The 21911-nt window shown below is 37.2% G+C and overlaps 1 pseudogene; it reads left to right on the forward strand.

The window, feature by feature from the left end:
* The first annotated feature begins 18756 nt into the window (after positions 1 to 18756).
* On the forward strand, positions 18757 to 18875 carry LOC120590545 (uncharacterized; annotated as a pseudogene).
* The last annotated feature ends 3036 nt before the right edge of the window (positions 18876 to 21911 follow it).

Genomic DNA, 21911 nt, shown 5'->3' on the forward strand with positions numbered 1-21911 from the left:
CTGGGGCTTAAGCATGGTGGGTATCATTTTAGGAGGCAGTAGTATTACAGAGAGTCTGACTAACTTCAGCTCCTTATCTACCCTGATTCCTCTTTCCTGTGCAAACCAAGGGAAAAAGAGGTACAGCATTCAAGGAACCAAGTGAGAAAATCAGTACCATCTGCACTTGCCAAGAAAGCAATGCTTCTGCATATTTTTCATGTTGGGGTTTCACCTCACTGCTCCTCCTCTCTTGGTAGCCTCTTTCACACAAGGGATGAGTATGAGAGGACACAGACAGGAAACACATGTGCCAGAAACCCACCTTCCCTTGACCTATAGCGAGCCCATTGCCACTACACCACATGGCCTCTCCCCTAACTTCAGCGTATCTCTTGAAACACAAAAATGCTGTTTTGCCTGGGGCCAACTTGGAAGCAAAAGAAAATGAATTTTTAAACTAATTTTCAGGAAACGATATTCATCATTTTTGCTTCCCATCTGGAATTGTTTTTCTTAAAAAAATATACAATGACAGGTTTTGCCTTCATCTCTGGTGTGACATTTGATCCCTTCACTGAGGCAGAACAAAATCCAGTCAAATAACTATACGTTTTTCTTAGAAGGTGGTTGTAGAAGGTTTTCTGTTCCCACCAAGGAGACATTCCTTGAAGCATCATTCAAGTCACTGTCAGTGTAGAAACTCTGGATTCTCCTCAGATCTGCTCAGCCATCAGAGTAAACACATCAAAGTGAAACTGGTAACTACTTTCATCTGTATGGAAAGGAAATTCACATATTTTAGTTCCCAAGCTTTGTAGAGATTTGAAAACAAAACACCGCAGCTCTGCACTGAGTGGTATGTTCAACCCAAGTAAGTTAACGCATATTTCTGAGCTTTGAATTTCATACTCCTGAAAATGAAGCTGGTTAAGGCCTTTCACATAAGGTTGTTGGGCAGATTAAACAGATTGACGTACATTAACCTGAATAACACAATGCCCGGCAAGCAATTCGTAAAGGCATATTTTCTTCGCACTTTCTTCTTTTCCTCTAAAACAAGCTTATATGTTATTAAATGGGTAAATGCCTTAAATAGAACTATCAGGGAGCAATTTTAATTTTATTCTTTATACTCTTCTGTATTTTCCAAAAACTCCTTACTGAACATATATTGCTTTCCTGAATAAGAAAAAGTTATTTACCCAGATAGCAAAATGTAATCCACGTGAAGAAGCCTGCTTGTCTCCACAGCCTAAATTCATGTATTTTATGTTTTTCTTTTCAAAACCAAACATTAAGAAATCACATAATTTAGAGTAAATAATTTTTTTCAATTGACAATAAAGATAAAGAAATTCATCATAGCAATGATTAAAGCAATCATTTTTTTTATTCCATTGGAAAATAAATATAAGCAACAGCTGTTACAATTGAGAACTATAAATGCAGAATTGCTTTTACTACATGATGAAATGGTAGTTTGGGGTCATAGAATGGAGCGAGTCATTAGAAAATTTTGATTATGCAGTTGAATTATAATATTTAAACATTTCACCATCTTAAAATGATCTTGTAATATTTTGGTACTTGTAAACTACAAATAGATTCAAAATTAGCCTTTCCTGGAAATCGACAACCTTAATATGTATAAACTAACATTGTAGCATGAAAAGTAGAATTTCAATACAGTGCTGTAACTGGAAGACAAGCAGTATCTCACCTTAATTGGTGTCCTTCCCTGTGATTTCACTTCATTAAAATGGAAATGGGGTGAATTTAGGCCAGGGGTTTGATCCTATTCAGCTATCACCTACAGAATCTGAATACAGCTAGAGGCTATGTCAGAAGTGCTGAATATAAACAATCTATATATTATGTCACCAGTATCGGTTATAAAATGTGGGAAAGTTTATTAGTATCTAATAAGAAACACTTAATGTTTCCTTCACCCATGCCTCACTATCTGAAAAAAGTCTGGGAAAAATAGACAAAGGAGAGCTGGTTAAGCTTCACTGGTGTTTCCTTCTAGAGCAGAGTGAGTTGTTGCCACCTAACTGTATGTGCCCTCATAGCCTGGAGATTAATTCTAAGACACTCTAGCCCAGACCTTGGATGTGCAGAAGGACTCATCTAGGGAAGCTCTTTAAAATGCAGAGGTCCCCTACCCAACCCCCAGAGATCTCATGCAGTAGGTTCAAATATGGCTTAAGAATCCAAATGTTATCCAAATCCAGATAATTTTGAACTAGGTGCCAGGAACCTATAAGCACAGCCTACTCTCACTCCAAGTGACACAAATTCTTCTTTAGTCATCTTGACAAAAAAAAAGCTTACAGAATTTTTATTTGCTATGTCGGGGGCAAGGGTGTTTTTTAAAACAGTAAAGAGGAGGTGAATATTTATGGAGAAGATATCTTATTTTAAACATTTAATTCAACAAAGATTTATTAGGAATCAACAAGGTGTCAGTGTGTTATAGGGCAAATCAAGCAAACGCTTCATCCTAATCTCTTCACCTTCAGAAACCTAATTTCTTCTCAAAGCAATAGCAAAGACCTCAGTAAGAAGACATTGAATAAATTAGCATCTGAAAACATCACAAAAGGCAATAAGAAGAACAACAATAACAATAATAAAGTTCTAACAGTCTTGTCAAAATAAGATGTCTAAACTAAATAATGATGAGACTGTTCTACTAATTCGAGGATGATCATATTTTTCCTTGTATAATAAATGGAGTTACCAAGACCGCTATGACAAGTCACAGGTTATTAGGACAGAGTTGGCTTTTGGAAATCTTGTTAAGGGTAAGAGTATAACCTAAAATAAAGGTGAGACCGGGGCCTGGAATTTTATTGAACATTCTTACAATTTTAGCTTCAAGAAAAATCTCACTTTTCCAGAGCTTTAGATTTGTTATATCACAAGTCAGTTTGCTCTGTTGTTCAAAACAGAACGGAAATCAAATAAACTTTTCATTAACAAGTGACATATATCACCTTGATCAAAAAGTAACAACTTGCTTTTCACAAGAAGAACCAGCATGATTTTCAGCAGGTGATAAAAGCCTGTATTGGCTTCACCTCCTTGTAATGCTAACAACCCTTCAAGCTTTAAATACTGACAGATAAGATTCTCCATGCCATATTTCTGAGTATTATCATAATTAACTGAAATAACTTTCTCACAGATATTATAATTTTTTTGTTTTATATTTTGAGGTAGCCTTGTTATATTTCATTTTAATTTCCTTTAAATATAGCTTTAGGAAAATTTTAAAAACTGTACCAAAGTGAAGTGGGATTTATACCAGTAATGCAAGGATAGTTCAATATAGGAAATCTATTACCATTTCAATAATACAAAAAAAGAAAATGATACAATGATATCATCAGTCATGAAAATGTATTTGATAACATTCAGTATCCATTATTGATAAACACTCATAATAACCATAGGACTAGAAGATCACTTTCTTAAAGTGATTTTTAACATATGATGTGTGTTCATGAGCCCCAGCCTTTAGAGTCCACTCCTTACCTTCCCACTGCCGGACCACCCTCAGGACACCCAGGACCACAGAATTTCCCACCCAGATGTTGCCACTCTCATTTCTGGGACAACATAGGCTCTCCACTAGGTTTGTCTTCCAGTGAGTAGACCATACCCCATCACAGTGTACAAACTCCAGTCCCTGATGATGATCAAAGAGTGGCTAGAGCACAGGGCTTAGAAGTTTGGTGGGGTATCCTAACACATGAGTTGAACATTAAGCCTTTCTACTTGGGTCAAAGCTAGGAAAAATGAGAAAGAGATCGTGCTAACAGGGTTGAATTTCTCCCACACCACTAGATTCCAGCACATGCTCTGAAGAGTATTGAAATTCTGTATTTGAACCTGGCTCCTGGATCTTTATGAAGGATGTTTTCCATGATATATAATTTTTTACAGTTTTTACTTAAATAGATAACTTTAAAATACTTAGAGATTTGTTCTATGGACCTCCATTTAGACTCCTGTCCCAGATATCATAAACGTCAGGGGCAGACCAGTGTGGCATAGTGTAGTGTAATAAAGTATAATTTTATCTCGATCCAAAAACTAGTATCACGCATAATGAGAAAAAACAAATAAAAAATTAATCCATTAAAGAAGAAGCAAAATTAAAATGCCCATTATTAATTAACGATGTTTTACAGGCATTAGCTAAAACAATTTGATAAGAGAAAGAAATTGAAGATGTAAATAATTGATAAGGAAAAGCAAATTATCACTATTTATAGATGACAAATATTTGACTAAAAAATTTAAAAGAATAAAATTTTGAAAATTTTAAATCTTTTTTAAATTTATTAAGCAGACATAATAAAATCAATATATAAAAAAATCAATAGCATCAGCCAGATAACAAATAGAATATGAGGAAAATTCTATTGGTAATTGTAATCAAATGTAAAATATATACAAAGAATACTTTTCAAATTTGCAACATACAAAATTTTCGCTTTCAGATAGGTAAATAAACTTACAAGAATGGTCATGACAATCATGAAAAAGAAGAATAATTAAGGAAACTGGCTCCTTAGGTATTAAAATCTATTATAAAGCTACAGTAATTAAAACAGCATGGTGCTTTCTCTATGAAGAAACAGACAGTGCAAAGGATTATGCCTAGTCTTAAGAAATTAACAGTTATCACCTTGGGGAAAGACTGAAAGACTAGAAGTCAGGGGAATGGAAGGACTTTCATTTCTTTGTGTTCTCTTAGGTGTTATTTTTCTTATTAAATGCACATATTTATTTTTCAAAAAATTGGTATATTTCAGAATATTTTTATACCAAAAGCAAAAGCAGCAAAAGAAAAAATAGATAAGTTGGACTTCACCAAAATTAAACATTTTTAAGGGATGACAAACAGTACGAGAGAAAAGTTTTAATGTCATATATCTGATAAGGGATGTGTGTCCACAATAACAAATAATTCTTACAATTCAATAATAAAAAGATAAATAACCCAATTAAAATAATGGGCAAAAGATCTGAATAGACATTTCTTTAAAGAAATTATGCAAATGATCAGCACATAAAAAGATGCTCAATATCATTAGTCATTAGGAAAAAGCAAATTAAAACCACAATGAGATATCACTTCACACCCACTAGAATTTCTGTGATCAAAAAGACAGACAATAACAAGTGTTGGTGAGAATGTGGAGAAGTCAGACCCTCATAAACTGTTGGTGAGAATGTAGAACGATACCATCACTTTGGAAATAGTTTTGCAATTTCTCAAAATGTTAAATATAGAGTTTCCATAAGACCCAGCAATTCCACCCTTTGGTTCATTTCTAAGAGAAATAAAAATATACATCCACACAAAACTTTGTACATGAAGTGTGTTCACAGTAGCATTATTGGTAATAATAACCAATAAGTGTAAACAACCCAAATATTCATCAATTGATGAATGGGTAAATAAATTGTGATACAATACAATGAAATATTATTTGGGAATAAAATAGAATGGATTAATGACACATGCTACAACATGGAAGAATCCTGAATACATGCTACATGAATGAAGCCAGTCACAAAAGTCCACATATTGTACAATTCCATTTATATAAAATGTCCAGAATTGGTAAATCTATAGAGACAGAAAATAGATAAGTGGTTGCCAGGGGCGGTGGGGGGGCTTTGTAGGGCTGTACCTGAGCCAAACACTGCCATAGAGGGCCGCTCATCCATCATTCAGCAAATATTTATTGCAATCTTCCATGATCCAGGCAGTTCGAAAGATTGGGAGGCAACAGTGAGCAAGACAAAGGTTCCCTTTCTTCATGAGCTTATATCTCAATGGTGATAATAGCTCATCTTTATAATGCATTGCATGTTATGCACTTTATAGAGTCATCTCATGTCATCCTCACAAGTATCTTAATGGATACTCTTATTATGGGTACCCTATGGGTATTCATTATGCCCATTTTACTGACAAAAACACTGAGGCTCAAAGAGGTTACATAGCAAGCCCAAACCACAGAGCTGATGAACAATGCAGTCAGACTTTAATCATAACACTCAGACCCCGAAAGTATGCTTTATACCCATATGCTGGTCTATTAGTGATCCAGAAAATGAATAACAGTCAAGTAATCATTACAATTAGTGACCAGCAGGTTTCCAAGAGACATGCTAGGAGGAGTATTTAGTATCAATTAGATGAAGTAATCAGTCTCTATGAGGAGGTGCCATTTAGGCTGAAACTTGAAGAATGAGGAGCCACCATGGGAGCAGCAAGAGAAGGCTGCGGCAGGTACTTGACGTGTTGCAGGTTGTGAAGCTAGAGTACAGGAGGAGGTGGGAGAGGCAGGGGGCAGGGAACAGAGCAAGCAGGGCCTGATGGTCTATGAAAATGATGTTGGATTTCATTCTAAATACAATGGAGAGCCACTGGATGGTTTTAAGCAAGGTAGTGTACAGAGTGATAAGATCTGATGCATAAAATCCTTCCAGCTGTTGAGTAGATCTTGATAAAAGAGGGGTAAGAATAGAAGCAGAGAAACGAGTCGGAAAGGTGTCTCCACAGCCCAGATAGGCATACTGGGGATGTGGACAAGGTGGGAGCAGTGGAGTAAAGAAAAGGGACCGGTTCCAAATGTGTACTGGAAGTAGAGTCAATGGTCCTTGATAATGGATTGGGTCTGGGCAGAAAGGAAAGGAAGGGTGGATGACTCCTAAGACCCTGGCCTAGTGCTCCAGTCAGGCCATGATGTCTTCATTCATTCACCATGTCTTTTATTTTCTGTATTCTGATGCTTTGACATCTGAGGCCCTGTTGACCCTGGAGAGACTATCCCTCCCATGGTTAGCCAAGTCTTAGAGATAGTAAACAATTTATCCTCATTTGTGCTTTTCAAATACAAACCAACCAACCCAGAGCTGACATCCCAACCACCCTTTTTTATCAGCCCTCATACTCTGGGCCACTCACCTGACCTAATCACTCCAGGGCCAGGTACCAGACAGCTGAGGACAGTGCCTGTACCCCAGAGTCTGCTGAAATAATTCAAGCTAGACAATCTGAAGCCTGCTCACCCTGCCTCACCTGTTCCTTTCAGTGGAATGCACAGCGAAGGCTCTTGCCCACAGTTCTTCTCTCTTCTTACCCATCCTAACTGACCTTGGTGTGGCCCTCCAAAGTATTATGTGGCCCCCGCCTCTTGGAAATTGTGAGTAAAAACTATCTCTTCAATGGCGGTCATCTCTGATCTGTTGGCTTAACTATATTCACATTGTCAATGTATGCATTATATTTTAAAACATCCACTCAGTCAGAATCTCACTTCTTGGGAGATAGAAAAGGGAAGCACTGGGAGGCAGACACAGAGGAGTGAGTGTGGCTGGGTGTGAGACCAGAGTCCTTGTTGCATCCTTACAAGGATCTCTCCTGGCTTGAGATCAAGCGAGCAAGTCTTTTCTGTGCCCCTGTAAGAAGCACAAGAGTCTGGAAAAGGCAAGTCTTCTCTCTCTCTTCTCCAACACAGCCCATAGCCCTATCATTTTTATTGATATCTCCTAGGCTAAGAAACAGAGCTGGACTCTCACTCTACTGTCTTCACCACACAAGGCACAAAGAAGTCTTCTGCTTCAGGCTAAAAATTACATTTTTCACAGCCTATTCATTCACCACAAGCTGCACTTGGACACCCAATGCTATTGATACCGCAGATATTATTTTAACAATAGCTTCCAAGATAATTAAGCCAGTGAACATCTCTGCCCGGGGAACCATAGGCAGGGTCTGTGAGAGGGTGGGACAGGGGTGACTGAGCACATCCACACTATTAAAAGAGGTGAGAATTAGCAGAGGCACTTAGAGGGATTTTCAAGAGTTGTTAAAGGTGATCAAAGCCTTTTCTTCCTCAATAAGACCTTAATTGTGCTGAGAGTTACCACAATTAAGCAGTGGGTAGCAAATAAAATGCCCTGACTCTTTGCAAAGTGAAGCAAGGAAATTGTGAAACTGGGTTTCAACATGCAAGGTTTTCAAACTACTGCCAGAAAAGTTCCCAGAGTACTAAATCCTGAGTCAGTACGAGTGTGGAGACACACTCCACTGCATCCACTCCAAATCTTTGATGCTAAGAAGGAAAAGGCGTGGCCACAGCGCCTGAGCCAAGGCTTTCAAAGTACCAATGGGCACAGTGGGGCCAAGAGGAAGCATGGCCGAGGTCACACAGTTGCAGAGTGGCAGAGCCATGATGAACACCCATACAGGGTCCTATTTCCAGGCTGGTGGGCATTTTTGAGTTGGGCACATTTGATCTTTGAGCTCCTTTCTCTCCCCACACCAACCCATGGGCTTCCACTCCTATGAGACAGCCTAAGCTGATCAGGCTCCTACTTGGCTTTCATGATGTAAATAGGTGGGACTTTTCTGGGAAGACAAGGGAGGTGGCTGATTCCCCTGGGTCTCCCCAGAACTCTCATCTGTCACTGTGGCCATCCTCTCTTCACTAGTCCCTGTGGTGCTTGACTAAGGCTGCTCAGAGGGCCGACTCTGACTTAGTTATCTTGGCATTCCCAGTGCTCGGCGTCATAATTGGTACGTATTTCCGAGGTATGGGATGATTGGATGACAGAGGGAGGAAGGAGGGAAGATGGATTGAGAAATAAAGGAAGGAGAAAGGAGGGGAGAAGGAAGGAAAAAGTCCCCTGCGATAACGTCCCTGGCTTCCAACCTTTCCCTTCCATCTTCCCCCATCCAAGCTCACTGTCCCGGTTCCTCAAGTCCCACTCTTTGCTTTATAATGGGCCATCCAAATTATCTAACAAATCAAACTTTGCTAATGAATTAATGAATTACAATGACAAATTTATTTACTCAGCAAACTTTAAACAGAATGTATATGTTATATACACACACACACACACACACACACACACACACATTTTATATGTATGTGTACCTAAAACAAAGGTACCTATACCAAACCCCAAAACTCCAGTAGAAGAAATACCAGGACTGGCAGGCTTTGCACCACTCAGATGGGTCTTTTCTGCTTAGAAGCAGGAAAAGTCTCATTCATTAATCCAGAGAAAATAATTTTATGTAGAATCCAGAGTGGAAACTTGTCCGATTCTTATCTGATCTAACAGAACTGAAACTCTCATTATAGCTTAAAGTTGGGTTTTCTATTATATATGTTAAAAAACAAAATTCAACTGAGTAAAATTTAAAGCTCTCATTGGCTTTATTCAATGATTCATGAACTGAGCAGCATCCAATCTACCAGACAGAAAGGAGCTCCAAGGAACTGCACAAAATGACTTTTATAGGCAGAAGGGAGCGGAAACAAGGAAATTATACTAGACAAAAAGTGGGTTTGTTATTGCAAGGTCAATTTCTTTTAGAGATGGCAGGGAATCTATCAAGCAGATTGCCTAACTAGTGCTGATTAGGTGATGCCAGATCGACTGGTTTAAGATGTCATTTCTAGGAGAGGCGAAATTGTAATCAAGTCTCAGTTTGGTGACTTGGGGCTTAGCATAGGCAACTCCATTTTGAGCTTGCTGTCTTATTTTTAACACACAATAAAAAATATTCATCACCACCACCACCACTACCATCACCACCACCACTCCGGTAATATCAATGCAGGTGAGACATTTAGGAAAACTATCCGATTTGACTATCGCCCTGACGCTGACATATCACAAAATTGCCTCTTGAACTCTGGATTAATCTCCAGGTGTCTTTCAAAATTTTTTTTAAAAAAATGTTTTAAAATAATTTATTGCTAAAAAGGGTTATCATACTGATTCTGCCCCCACAAAAAAATTAAACATCAATTTTTATTACATATGTTTTAAAGAAACTACATCTCTTACTACATCGCAGTAATGCATTATTTAGTTTCTGAACACAAGCCTCTTCTCCGTTTAATTCTTGGACTCTATTCTATCAGGAAAACATTAGCACAATATCCATAAAAGAACTGAGAATGTGAAAGGAGATTTAGTATTGTGGACAAGTTTTGCTTTCATTCCAAATTAATTTTGTATATTTACTTGAAAGGAAAATGGTAATTCTTCCTTCTGTACTCTTTCTTCACCAGCGAAGGTTTTTGTTATCACCACCTCTGCTGCTACCACTGGAGACCAGGGGATGGATAGATTCCAAACGCAGGTAGTGACTAATCTAAATGAAGATACGACTTATGTTCTTCCTGAAAGACAAGGGCAAATCATCCACTTGGCCCATCTCTCCTGAGGGGCATGGGACAATTAAAGCTTTGCGCAGATGCACTGGAAAAAAACTGAGCTGGTTGGTGCTGCCTTTGGGGAAACAAGTGAGTGCATGTAGTCATCTGCCAAGCTAGGGCCACCCACAGACCTACACCCCACCTGTCCTGCTACAGAGATTGATGGCTGCACCACAGCACTGGGGCTTACTGTACGTACATCCACTCAAAAGCAGGAAAGAATAGCAAGCATATTAAGAGATTAAAATTTGCCCTTCTCTAACCCCCAAATATAGAACAAGGGTTTCCACAGAAGGTAGTATGGGATTGTTTCACAAGTCTGAATCTGGGAGTTTTCTATGTCAGGCCTGAGTTCTAGCTCTTCCTCCTACTAGCTGTGTGACTTGGACAGGGTGCCTATTTTCCTGAGCCCCCATTTCCTCATCTGGAAAGTGAGCATACCAATCCCATTTAGTCCTCAGGGTTACTGAGATGTTCAAATGGGATGTAAAACATCTTCATCTAAGAGCACTCCATAAGTATTATCATTGTTATACCGCCACCTAATGCTGGGTCTCTCTACATGAGGTCCGGTTGTCACCAAACGTCTTTCCACCGCAGGAGTGGATAGAGTGACTGCAAACGTGAGGCTCAGGGAGCCTTGTCAAAAGGGAGGTGCTCAAGAAAAGCCCAAAGTTCCGAAGAGCTCTATTTCCCTGCTCCTTACTTGGTGAGGTGTCTTGGGCATATAACACAACCTCTTAATTTCTCTTAAAAGCCTCCTGGGGATTCCAACAGAGAACTAAAGAGTATGACCCAGAGTCTGGTCCAGGCTAATTTCAGCCTTGGAGGCTGGGGCAAAAGGCACACAAATCCATCTTTACAAAGCAGGTCTCAACAAGCTGCAGATTGGAAGTGAATTTCTAGGTTCACTACTTTGCGTCCTCTGCTCTGGACTGTACCTGAATGTTGAATCCCTCTGATGGGTCTTAAAGAGGTCCAGCAACCATGAGGAAAGCCCCAAAATAGAGGGTCTGGAGAAAACCTCAGACATCAACTCCACAATGCAGCAGAATACCCTTCAATGGCTTCCCATTACCCTCAGGACGAGGTCAAATGCTCATCACATCGGAAGCAACCCTCCACCTGTCCTACATCTTCCTTCATGTTCAATAATCTAGTCCCAATCTCTGTTGCTACACAGACTTCACAAATGCTGTTTGTCTGTCTGAAATGTTCTTCCATCTCATTCCACCCACATATTTTTCTGGTCAGCTCCTCCTTATCCTTCTGTCTCAATCTAAACTGTATTATCTTTAGTCTCAACCTAAACAACTTTCCTCAAAAAGACTTTCCTGGCACCTCAGACTTACCACACCTTCCCACAGCATTGTTTACTTCCCACTTCCTAAAATGCATCACCTTAAAATTATTTTTTTAGTGTTACTCTAATTTGCTATCCTACATAAACTATATTCAACTTATTCTCATACCCTCCCAATTGCCTAGCACAAATCTTGGCACAAACTGGACACTAAACGAACAATTGTTAAATTACATTGAAACATTTGCTCTACCTCCCTTGCATCACAGAGGAACCTGATGCGGACCCAGAGAGGTGAAGAAACTCACCCAAAGCCACCATACATCTTTAGTTGCAGCTGAGAATTAGAATCCAGCTCTCCCAACAACTTGTCCCAGGGTCCTTCCCATGACACACCGCCTCCTTTCTGACAGTACTTTTCTCCCCGTTATTTTATATTTATTAAAATGCCCATTCAAAAATAATAAAATGCACATTCAAAATAGACTTCCATAATAAGATTACAAAAACAATAGAAAGCATGAGGTTCCATGTTAAATACACATATCATGTACCACAGTCTGATATTTTTGTGACAACATGGTAATTGTCACTCAGTTACCTTAAACTACAAATTAAATTATATATGTATAAAACACATTAAACCAGTCGACTGAAACAGTGACAAAATGATCCAAGATATATAAAACAATTTTTTTCAATACAACTGAAGTAGTATATGCTTTAAAACAAAATTTCAACATATCTAAAGATTTATTATCTATTTTAAAAATGAACAAGTGACTCTTTAAAGACACATAACAACAACAAAGATTCCTGGGAAGTTAATGCTTATAAATAAGGCCATATTCATTCAAGTTCAACCAAGGTTAGGGATACATTACTTCTCCTTTTCAAGTTGGATTTTTTTCTTTTTTTGCATTGGTATTTACATTTTATTTATTTTTATTTTTATTTATTTTTTAATGGTGACATTGGTTAACAAAATCCAATAAGTTTCAGCTGTACACTTTAACAGTAAGGCATATATATATTTGCACTGTGTGTTCACCTCCCATAGTTAGATTTCTTTCCGTCTGACAGTATTTAACTCCCATTTGTCATAATCTCTGGTTCCAGACATGGATCATGATTTAGTTTAGATTGCCTGATATCCTCCTCCATTCTGTATGAGGATAAACTTGGAAGATTGCTATTTCTCAATCTCTCATGAACATGCTGGGGCTCTTATTTGAACATCACACTGCTAAGCACATAGTTAACATGTAGGAGCACATGGTACCCCTACGGCTTTGTTCAGTGCCTTGGAAAAATAAATGCCACATGACAATATCCCTTTGGTGTAACTGTTGAAATGGCCTTCTTTCTCCAGTGAGGAAACATCCCAAATGAGTGCAAGGTTCCCTTCGGTGGTGTCATTTTCAATGAAGCTTGCCTGTGTCATTTGCAGTTAGGGGTTCATTGGTCAGAAGTGTTTTCTAGGGATGTGCACAATGGAAACCATTAGAGAGCTACTTAGAGCCACCAGCTAGCCCAAAAGTTTAATCCACTATATTAGTTGTAATGATAGTAAGGCAGCTGCTAAAAGAGAGGAAAGACAAGAAAGTAAGAGAGTACCAGCCTTGTATTAACATACTTGCCTGAGGTTTTAACGTGCCGGATTTAAAACAATTATACCATTAATCATTTCTTACAGATTACTAAAAACAACTTTAAATCCTTTAGATAATCACAGGATCTGAAAAGACTTCACTAAACTTGTAAGCCTTCACTGTAAGTTACAGTAGTAGAATCCTATCATCACTTTTATTTTTATGTGGGGTGAGGGAACTCATCGTTCTTGGGATAACTTTCAAAATCATTTCTCAGCTGGACAGCTTCATACATGAATCCCAGAGAATAGTGACATTCTTCTTCAGAAGGCATTGAGTAGTATAGGAATTCTTATCTCTACAACCAAAATCATTGAAAATAAATTAGGACTAAAAAAAAAAGAGGATATTAAGAGCCTCGGATTCACACTTGCCCCTCTGATGAATTACAGTATGTCATCTGTGCCAGTAACTCTATGTTAGAAAGCAGCCAATGCAATATCAGCAGTACAAATTACAGACTTTGATCCCAACTTGCCCATTAGAACAGAGAACAAGGTTTACTCTTTATATTTTATATCTCCAAATGTTTCATAAAGAAGAGATGAGAAAGTATATTGAATCCTTCGGTTCACTATTTATCCATCTCTAAATGGGATCTTAGGACTTTCTGTGCTTACCTTGCCTTTTATCCAGCCTGCAGTGTGACTCATCTGCAAGCACAAATTACCTCACTAAAGTATTCTTAGGAGAAATAATTAGCTACACGCCCCTCCTCTGCACACTCTCCTCATTCCTCCGGAGGCCCAGATGCCTGACATAAATCATTTAGTCCTGAGCCCTAGCACACACCTTTCCCACTGGATTCCATAATTGGCAAAGTAGTTGCCAACTGGGTTTTAAGTGATTTGAAATTGTTTTCCATCCAGTCTTGCTGATAGCAAAAGGTTTCCCCTTTACCTCAAGCATGAGTTACAGTAACATGATTGAATGTAACCAGTTATTCAGTTCAAGCTGTGATTCTGATACAGTATAGACAATATGAATTCCCCAGAGCTCAGTGAGGCCATCTCAATGGTCCGTTTAAATCCAATTCAATTAGACTCACTATGGTTCTTAGACTTTCTTAGGTATGTTTGCAGCAGCCCTCAGGGTTGAATGTGAGACTGGTATTCATCTAGGACTTTTAAATTAGGTCTCAGGTGTCATCATTCTAAATGAATTATTACAGTGGTGTGTTCACACTGCTGTAGTTGAAGTTATGTTAGTATCTCCACTCAACCACTTTAATCCACTGTGGAACAGAACTTGTCATGTAAGGTCTCTGCCAGAGAGTGACTTTTTCCTTGAAACCTAGTTTTTAAAATAATTGGTCTACCAACTTAACACTGTGATATGTATGCATTTTTTGATGGAGAGGGGATAAGACCACTTTAATTTATTTGGGGTTTTTGTTTGTTTGTTCGTTTGTTTGTTGTTTGTTTTACTTTGCAAATTAGCACATGAAAATATACCTATCAATATTGAATTGTCTCACATTTAATAGTTTGATTCTTAAATGCATCCCTATTTGGGGGTGGGAAGTGCAGGAGTCAGACCTAAACGAAAGGTTAATATATTGGTGAGCTTTCTTTTTTCAAAACGTCCTGTTGCCTGCCTCTATAATCTCTTCTTCCAGTGCCTCAACTAACATTTTCTTCTTTCTTTTAATTTCCTGGGCTTTATATGAGCTCCAGTCATGGCATCGGTGAACATGTGGAAACATCCCTCAGTGGTAGCTATCCCAGACATATTATAAAGTACATGCTCATTTCCCCACGCTAGAGTTGCCTAACAATCATAATGACATTCAAGCATAATGACAGTGACATTGATGCCATAGTAGAGAGATCAGCCAGCCTAATGGAGAAAGCACTCAATGTATATGTCATTAATAAAAATCACATGCTGGGGGTGGAGGGAATAAAATAATGACAGGACCTACTTTTTCTTTATTCAGGCAATTCAGATACTCTGGCAGTGTTCCAAGTTCCCAAAAACTAAGGGGTGGCAGTAATTAGCCTCACTCTGAAAATATATGCAAGAGAGAGTTTAAAACAACAGAGCTATGACATTCAGAACAGAGCAACAACAGGTGAGCAGATTAAATGGGGCACTAATTGGGTAGTATATGAGTCAGAAACCAAATGTGAACATATCCAGGATTTATGATTTGTTTTCAATGAAAGAAAAACTGAACTGGCAAATTGACTGATATTTCTGTATGCTGTCTCTCTGATTATACCTGTGACTTGTTTATAAAACATAAAAAGGAGGTGATATTCTGCAGTTGTATGGTAAATTTGAGTGATATACCCAAACTAGAAAGTTCAGGCATCTTAACTATGCAAAAAGACTAGAATGCTCTATCGATACACAATGCTAAGTTTACTTTTAGCCATCACTATAAAGTCTTAAGCAAAACCATATAGCCCTCAGTTTATCTATTAAATACATGCACACTAGAGCAAGTGGTGAAAGAAATATTCTCCAATTACTTAAAGTGACTGAAATGGGGGCAGAAAATGCTGACTGATTTCAGTGTTGAAAATTAGTTGTTGATGATTTGAATGGGTGGTCTGGCTATTTTTATTTCATAAACACATTTTTTAAGAAATCACAAACATTAAGGTTAATATTCACCAAGCTAAACTTCCTCGCCTATTTGGAGTTGAGGTTTCTCTGATAGGATTTAGATAATTAATCAAGTTAAACCTATCTTTTTGCCTTTGCTATTCTCCCTTCCTGAAAAGCTCTTCTCCCTAGATAGTTCCATAGTTTCCTCATCATTAACATCAGGGTTCAGCTCAGATATCATTCCCAGAGACTTCTTTGCTGACCATCATAGCCAGTGTAGACCCCTCATCACTGTCACACTCTATCCCCATTACCCTGATTCATATACTTTGTGAACTTATTACCTGAAATGACCGTGTTTATTTATTTGCTAATTTGAGTACTGTCTCTTCTCTATTAGAATTTGATCAGGAAATTTGTCTTTGCACCCCTCTATCCCTAATGCTTAGTTAGGTAGTGCCCAGGAAACAACAGTAAGTGAATGAATTCATGAATCAATGAATGAATGAATGAACACACACACACACACACACACACACACACACACACACACCCCAAAATGATAAGAATTCAAGTCAAAGTATTTTGGCACAAAAATTTATCCAGGCTTTTCTATTGTGAAATACGAATCTATTTTTCATAGGAAGAAGTAGAGAGTTGGTACTATCAAAGATTGTCAAGAAACTTTTAAATAATGTGACGTGAGATAATATCTAGGATGGAAAAAGAACAAAAAGAACAATATGGACCACTCAATGATGCAGGACATTGAAGTCCTAGGTTATCTTGGTTTCCGTAGTGTTGGAATCTGGCTGGGTATTCATCTATAGCTAAAATTGAGTGCCCAGTAGACACTCAATGAACACAGGAAAGTCAATCCTATAGGGATTTCTAATTTCAGGTATGGAAGACTAGATATCTCAGAAAAGAACCTCGAAAAATGCTGGGGAAAAATGCGAAAGCATTTTTTTCCCTTAAATCATAGTAAGATATGCATAACATAATTTTTAAATGTACAATTCAATAGAATTAAGTACATTCATATTGTTATACAATCATCATCACCATCCATCTCCAAAACATTTTTCATCTTCCAAAACTGAAATTCTGTACCCATTAAGTAATACCCCATGCCTCTCTCCCACAAGCCCCTAGAAACCTCCATTCTGCTTTCTGTCAGCTGTGACATAGCTCTATTCCAGCAAGGGCACAGCTAGCCTCACAGGGCAGCAACACATTTTATACACAGGTTAAACAACAGTGGCACCCTGCCAGTTAATGGAAGCCAGTGCATGCGTACTGGACACATGGTTACATAAGGGGAGAAATGCTGAGTCACTTCCACTCAGAAGTTAGCTGCTAAGCGTGTCGGGAGGAAGCCTGACTACAGCCATCTTTCTTTCTCTGCACAATATGTATCACATTTTGTTTATCCATTCATCTGTTGTGGACATTAAGGTATTTCCACCTTTTGGCTATTGTGAATAATGCTGCTGTGAAAATGGGTGTACAAATATCTGTGGAAGTCTCTGCTTTTAATTCTTTTGAGTATGCTTAGAAGTAGAATCATATGGTACTTGGATTATATGGTAATTCTATGTTTAATTTTTGAGAAATTGCCATATGGTTTTCCATAGCAGCGGCACCATTTTACGTTCCCACCAACAGTGCACAAAATTCCAATTTCTCCACGACCTCATTAGCATTTATTTGCTGTTATTTTTTCTTTTAATAATAGTCATCTTAATGAATGTGAGATGGTCTCTCTTTGTGGTTTTGACTTTCATTTCCCTGCTGGTTAGTAATGTTGAGCATCTTTTCATATACTTTCTGGCCATTTGTATATCTACTTTGAAAGATATTCAAGTCCTTTGACCATTTTTAATCAGGTTGTATTTTCTTATTGTTGAATTATAGGAAGCATATATTATTGCTTAATTATATGAAGTACATATTCTTCACAGGTAGTATGGAAGTATATATATATATAAAATATATAGATATATGCACCTATTTATAATACATATTATATATCTTTACAAATATCATGTTTCGATCTTGGGTCTTACCCACCACAAGCAGTAAAAAAAAAGGAAACAAAACCTGAAGCCAAGCAAGGCAGGAGACATGTCTTAAAATTGAGACTTCCAAAAAGCGACACCTTCAGTTAGTGTGTTTTTTAAAAAGATTTCTGAGAGGTAAATGATGGGAATAGTTAGGTGTCTCAGTCGTATCTCTGATTAGAGCATAAAAAAGATTACTCCCCAATAATTTCTAACATAAGCCTATTTTATGCATGTTTGGTGCTAAAATACACAACTGCTAGAGCCCAAGAAAACTCAAGCTAAAAATTTATTTTAAAGTGTCTTGGTCAGGGAATCCACAAGTCCTCTCTGACAAAATGCAATTTTTGATCTCAAAGAACAAATAAAAAGTGTTAAGAATATGAATTCACAATCATTACATATATGAGAAAACAATTGCAAGTAGGAAGCAGAACAGGCAAAGCATAGATATTGGAATCACAAACCTGCAGATATTAGAATAGTAAGATCGTGACTAGAAACTGAATATGTGTACATATTTAGAGAAATTTTTTTAATGTTTTCAAAATTAGGGTGAAGATTACGATATTACCAAAGATTACCAATAAGTTTATGAAAGAATTAGTTTCTAAAGTATAAAATTGAAATTGAAAAAGATCAATAGATGAATAAATCTCTAGTTTAAAAGCAACTAAAGAAAGAATATGGAAATTTGAAGAGCAAAAGAGATAAATTATCAAGAATGCAGCACAAAGAAAAGCAACAAGAAAGAAATGTGAACAAAGCGTTAAAGATGAAAGACACAGAGGATAGAATGAGATATAAAATAAATTAAATCAGAGTTTCAGAAAAAAGAATTAGAGAAAGTAAGCAAGAAGCAAGTATCCAGCACTGGAGAATATCTACCTCTCTTCAGATTCAGAAAGCCCAGTGAATTTCAAGAAGGAATAGTCTACAGCCATGCCACCGTGACCGTGCCAGAACTCATCTGATCTTGGAAGCTAAGCAGGGTCAGGCCTGGTTAGTACTTGGATAGGAGACCACCTAGGAATACCAGGTGCTGTAGGTGTTTTTTAAAAAAAGGATAAATAAAAATAATATTCACTAATTGCATCATAGAGAAGGATACCAAAATCAAAGCAAAGATCTTCAAAAAGCAACCAAAAGAAAAGATAGCTTACCTACAGTTAAATTAATGGCAAGCAACACTGAAAGCCAGAAGACGGTGGTGTATCTTCAACAAACTGAGAGCAGATACAGTATCCCTCACTTATCTATTATTTCGCTTTCTGTAGTTTCAGTTACCCATGGTCAATTGCTGCCCAAAAATATGAAATAAATTCCAGGATTAACAATTGCAAGTTTTAAATTGCATGTGCCATGTTGAGAAGAGCGATGTAATGAGATGTCCAGCCTGGTCCCCACCCAGTCATCCCTTTGTCCAGAGTCTCCACACTGTGTACTCTCCCTGCCCATTAGTCACTCAGTAGCTGTCTGTCTCCATTATCAGATTGACTGTGCTTGTGTTCAAGTAATCATTATTTTACTTAAGAACGGCCTCAAAGTGCAAGAGTACTGATGCTGGCAATTTGGATATGCCAAAGAGAAGGTGGAAAGTGCTTCCTTTAAGTGAAAAGATGAGTATAGTACAACAAGATATTTGGAAAGAGAGAGATCGTATTCAAATAACTTTTTTAAATTTATTTAAATTAGTTTCAAGTATACAGTACATTGGTTAGACATCTACATATTTTCCTGACTCTTCACCTAGCCATCATATTAATGCTAACTACATTCCTTATGCCATGCTCCCCATCCCCGTGACCATCCATCAGCTACTAATTTGTACTTCTTTAACCCTTCACCCCATTCTCCCAGCCCTCCAAACCTCCATCACCAAATGGTCCACTATATTTGTGAGTCTGTTTTTGATTAGTTTCACATAGCTTTTATTACAGTATATTATTATAATTATTCTATTTTGTTAGTTGTTGTTGTTAATCTCTTACTGTGCCTAATTTATTAATTAAACTTTATCATAGGTATGTATGTGTAGGATAAAAAAACATGGTATATATATGGTACTAGCAGTGTTTTCAGGGATCCAGTGGGGGTCTTAAAACTTATAGCCCCATGGATAAGGAGAAGACTCCTGTAACTCTCAATCCAGAATTTTAAAGACTATCAAGAATAAGGGGAAATAAATACATTTGCCAAGAGTAAAACATAACCAAGGCATTTCCCACCTACTGACTCTGACAAAATGAAAAATTCTAGACATATATTTCAGGAAAAATAAAAATTATACCACAGTAGCATCTGAGATGCAAGAAGGCAAGAAGAAATACCAAGAAGGAAAAATCATTAACTGCCTAAAACAATAAAATGTCTAATTTGTGGAGTTAAAAGCAATGGAGATGGAGCCAAAACTACCAAACAACAATAGCATGTAAATCCGAAGGCGATAACCAGAGTTAATCGTAAGTCTGGAGTGAATGACAGAACGGCAAAGAGAACGACAAAAGTACTCTGTTAAGTTACATATGCATGTGAAAATTTCAAGAGTAAATACTAAAAAAATGGAAATCATGTATATAGCTTCCAAATCAGTAGAGAGGGAAACATGGAATGAGAACAGAAAAATAAATAAATAAAGAGTTAATCATGAGAAAGACTGAAGGAAAAAAAATTCTTTGAATAAACAAGAGATTAAAATTGTAGTTATGGTAAGAACAGAAAGAAACATTGATTATGCTTCAAAAATAGTGCACAAAGAAATATACCAATATAATATGCAAGCTATACTTACAAATAAAATAATATTTTATAAATCACAACACTTACATGCATCTGATTGGACATACAGTTTAAAACATTCTGATCGGGGATTAAAAAATCATGCTGGAATTGCTAAAATAAAAAATCTGTATAGAAAGACATATTATCTACATAAATACAATAGAAACATAACAAAATATGTAAGTAAATAAAAAAGGCAAGTGGAAGAATTGTATATATAATTCTTTCTTTGTTAAAAAAAATTCATGCGTATGTAAGTTATTAGACTTATACATAAACACACACATCTATATAAAATGCATAAAAAAAATCTTGGCTACATGGGAGGTTCTTTATAACTATGCATTTTGCATTGTTGGAAATTATTTATGTAATAAGCATGCATTCTTTTTATTATTAAAAAAGAATAAAAATGTAGAAACAAAAAAAATATCTAAAGGATTTGAGGGACTATAAACAGATAAAAACAAAAGGGAATAAGACGAAGCTCACAGAAAGGAATTAAGTGTAAGATGGTATAGGGAGACCAGAATAAAAAAAGTGAGAAATTGGGAAACAGAAACACCAAAAGGTTATATAAATGTTGCTCCTATTTAACTTTGCAATTTTTTCCAAAAGCTCTTTTATTTACAGTTTGGTTTTCTTTTGTTTTGTTTTGTTCTGCTGATATGTTGCCAAAGCTCTAGTTTTCTCTGCAGCTAATTAAGACCCTTGTCTGGATTTGGACCCTGGAGATAAAGGTCAAAACTGCTGGTGGGGCTCTCAGTGGTTTAAACTGTTGTTCTTTGAACTCCTTAAAGCTTAACTCCTCCATTGCCAACCTGAAAAATGGTGTCCTCCTTCCTTTCCCTTGACAAACAGTACCCCGATCCCCACCCATCTAAATCTTTGCCCATTTAACCTCTCATTAACTCATTAAACCCCTTCAACCAAATTTACATGTCTGTTTCTTACAGCTTTGGTATTTTACGGAGATAATCCTGCCTGTAAACATCATTTTGTCTCTCCTAGAGCTGGTTAACATCAGGACCCTGATTTTCCCAAATGCCACAGCTTTTTCAGGATTAGAAACCCTGAGAGGAAGGTGTTAATCAGAGCAACAACTAAAACAATGGGACTCTAGGTACCTACTCAAATCCTGAGGTAAAAGAAGGTTGAAAATATCCAGTGGCTCCCAGACATCAAAAAAACTTATGAAAACTGAATGAGGGAAAGGGCAAGAAAGGTGTAGACAGGAAATGGGGTAATAAGTCATAGAAATCCTAAGTCTACCAATGTGTTGTTAAGAAGGAAATAAAAGAAAATA

This window comes from Pteropus medius, unplaced genomic scaffold (assembly GCF_902729225.1).
Source record: "Pteropus medius unplaced genomic scaffold, Ma_sr-lr_union100, whole genome shotgun sequence".
Lineage (NCBI taxonomy): Eukaryota > Metazoa > Chordata > Mammalia > Chiroptera > Pteropodidae > Pteropus > Pteropus medius.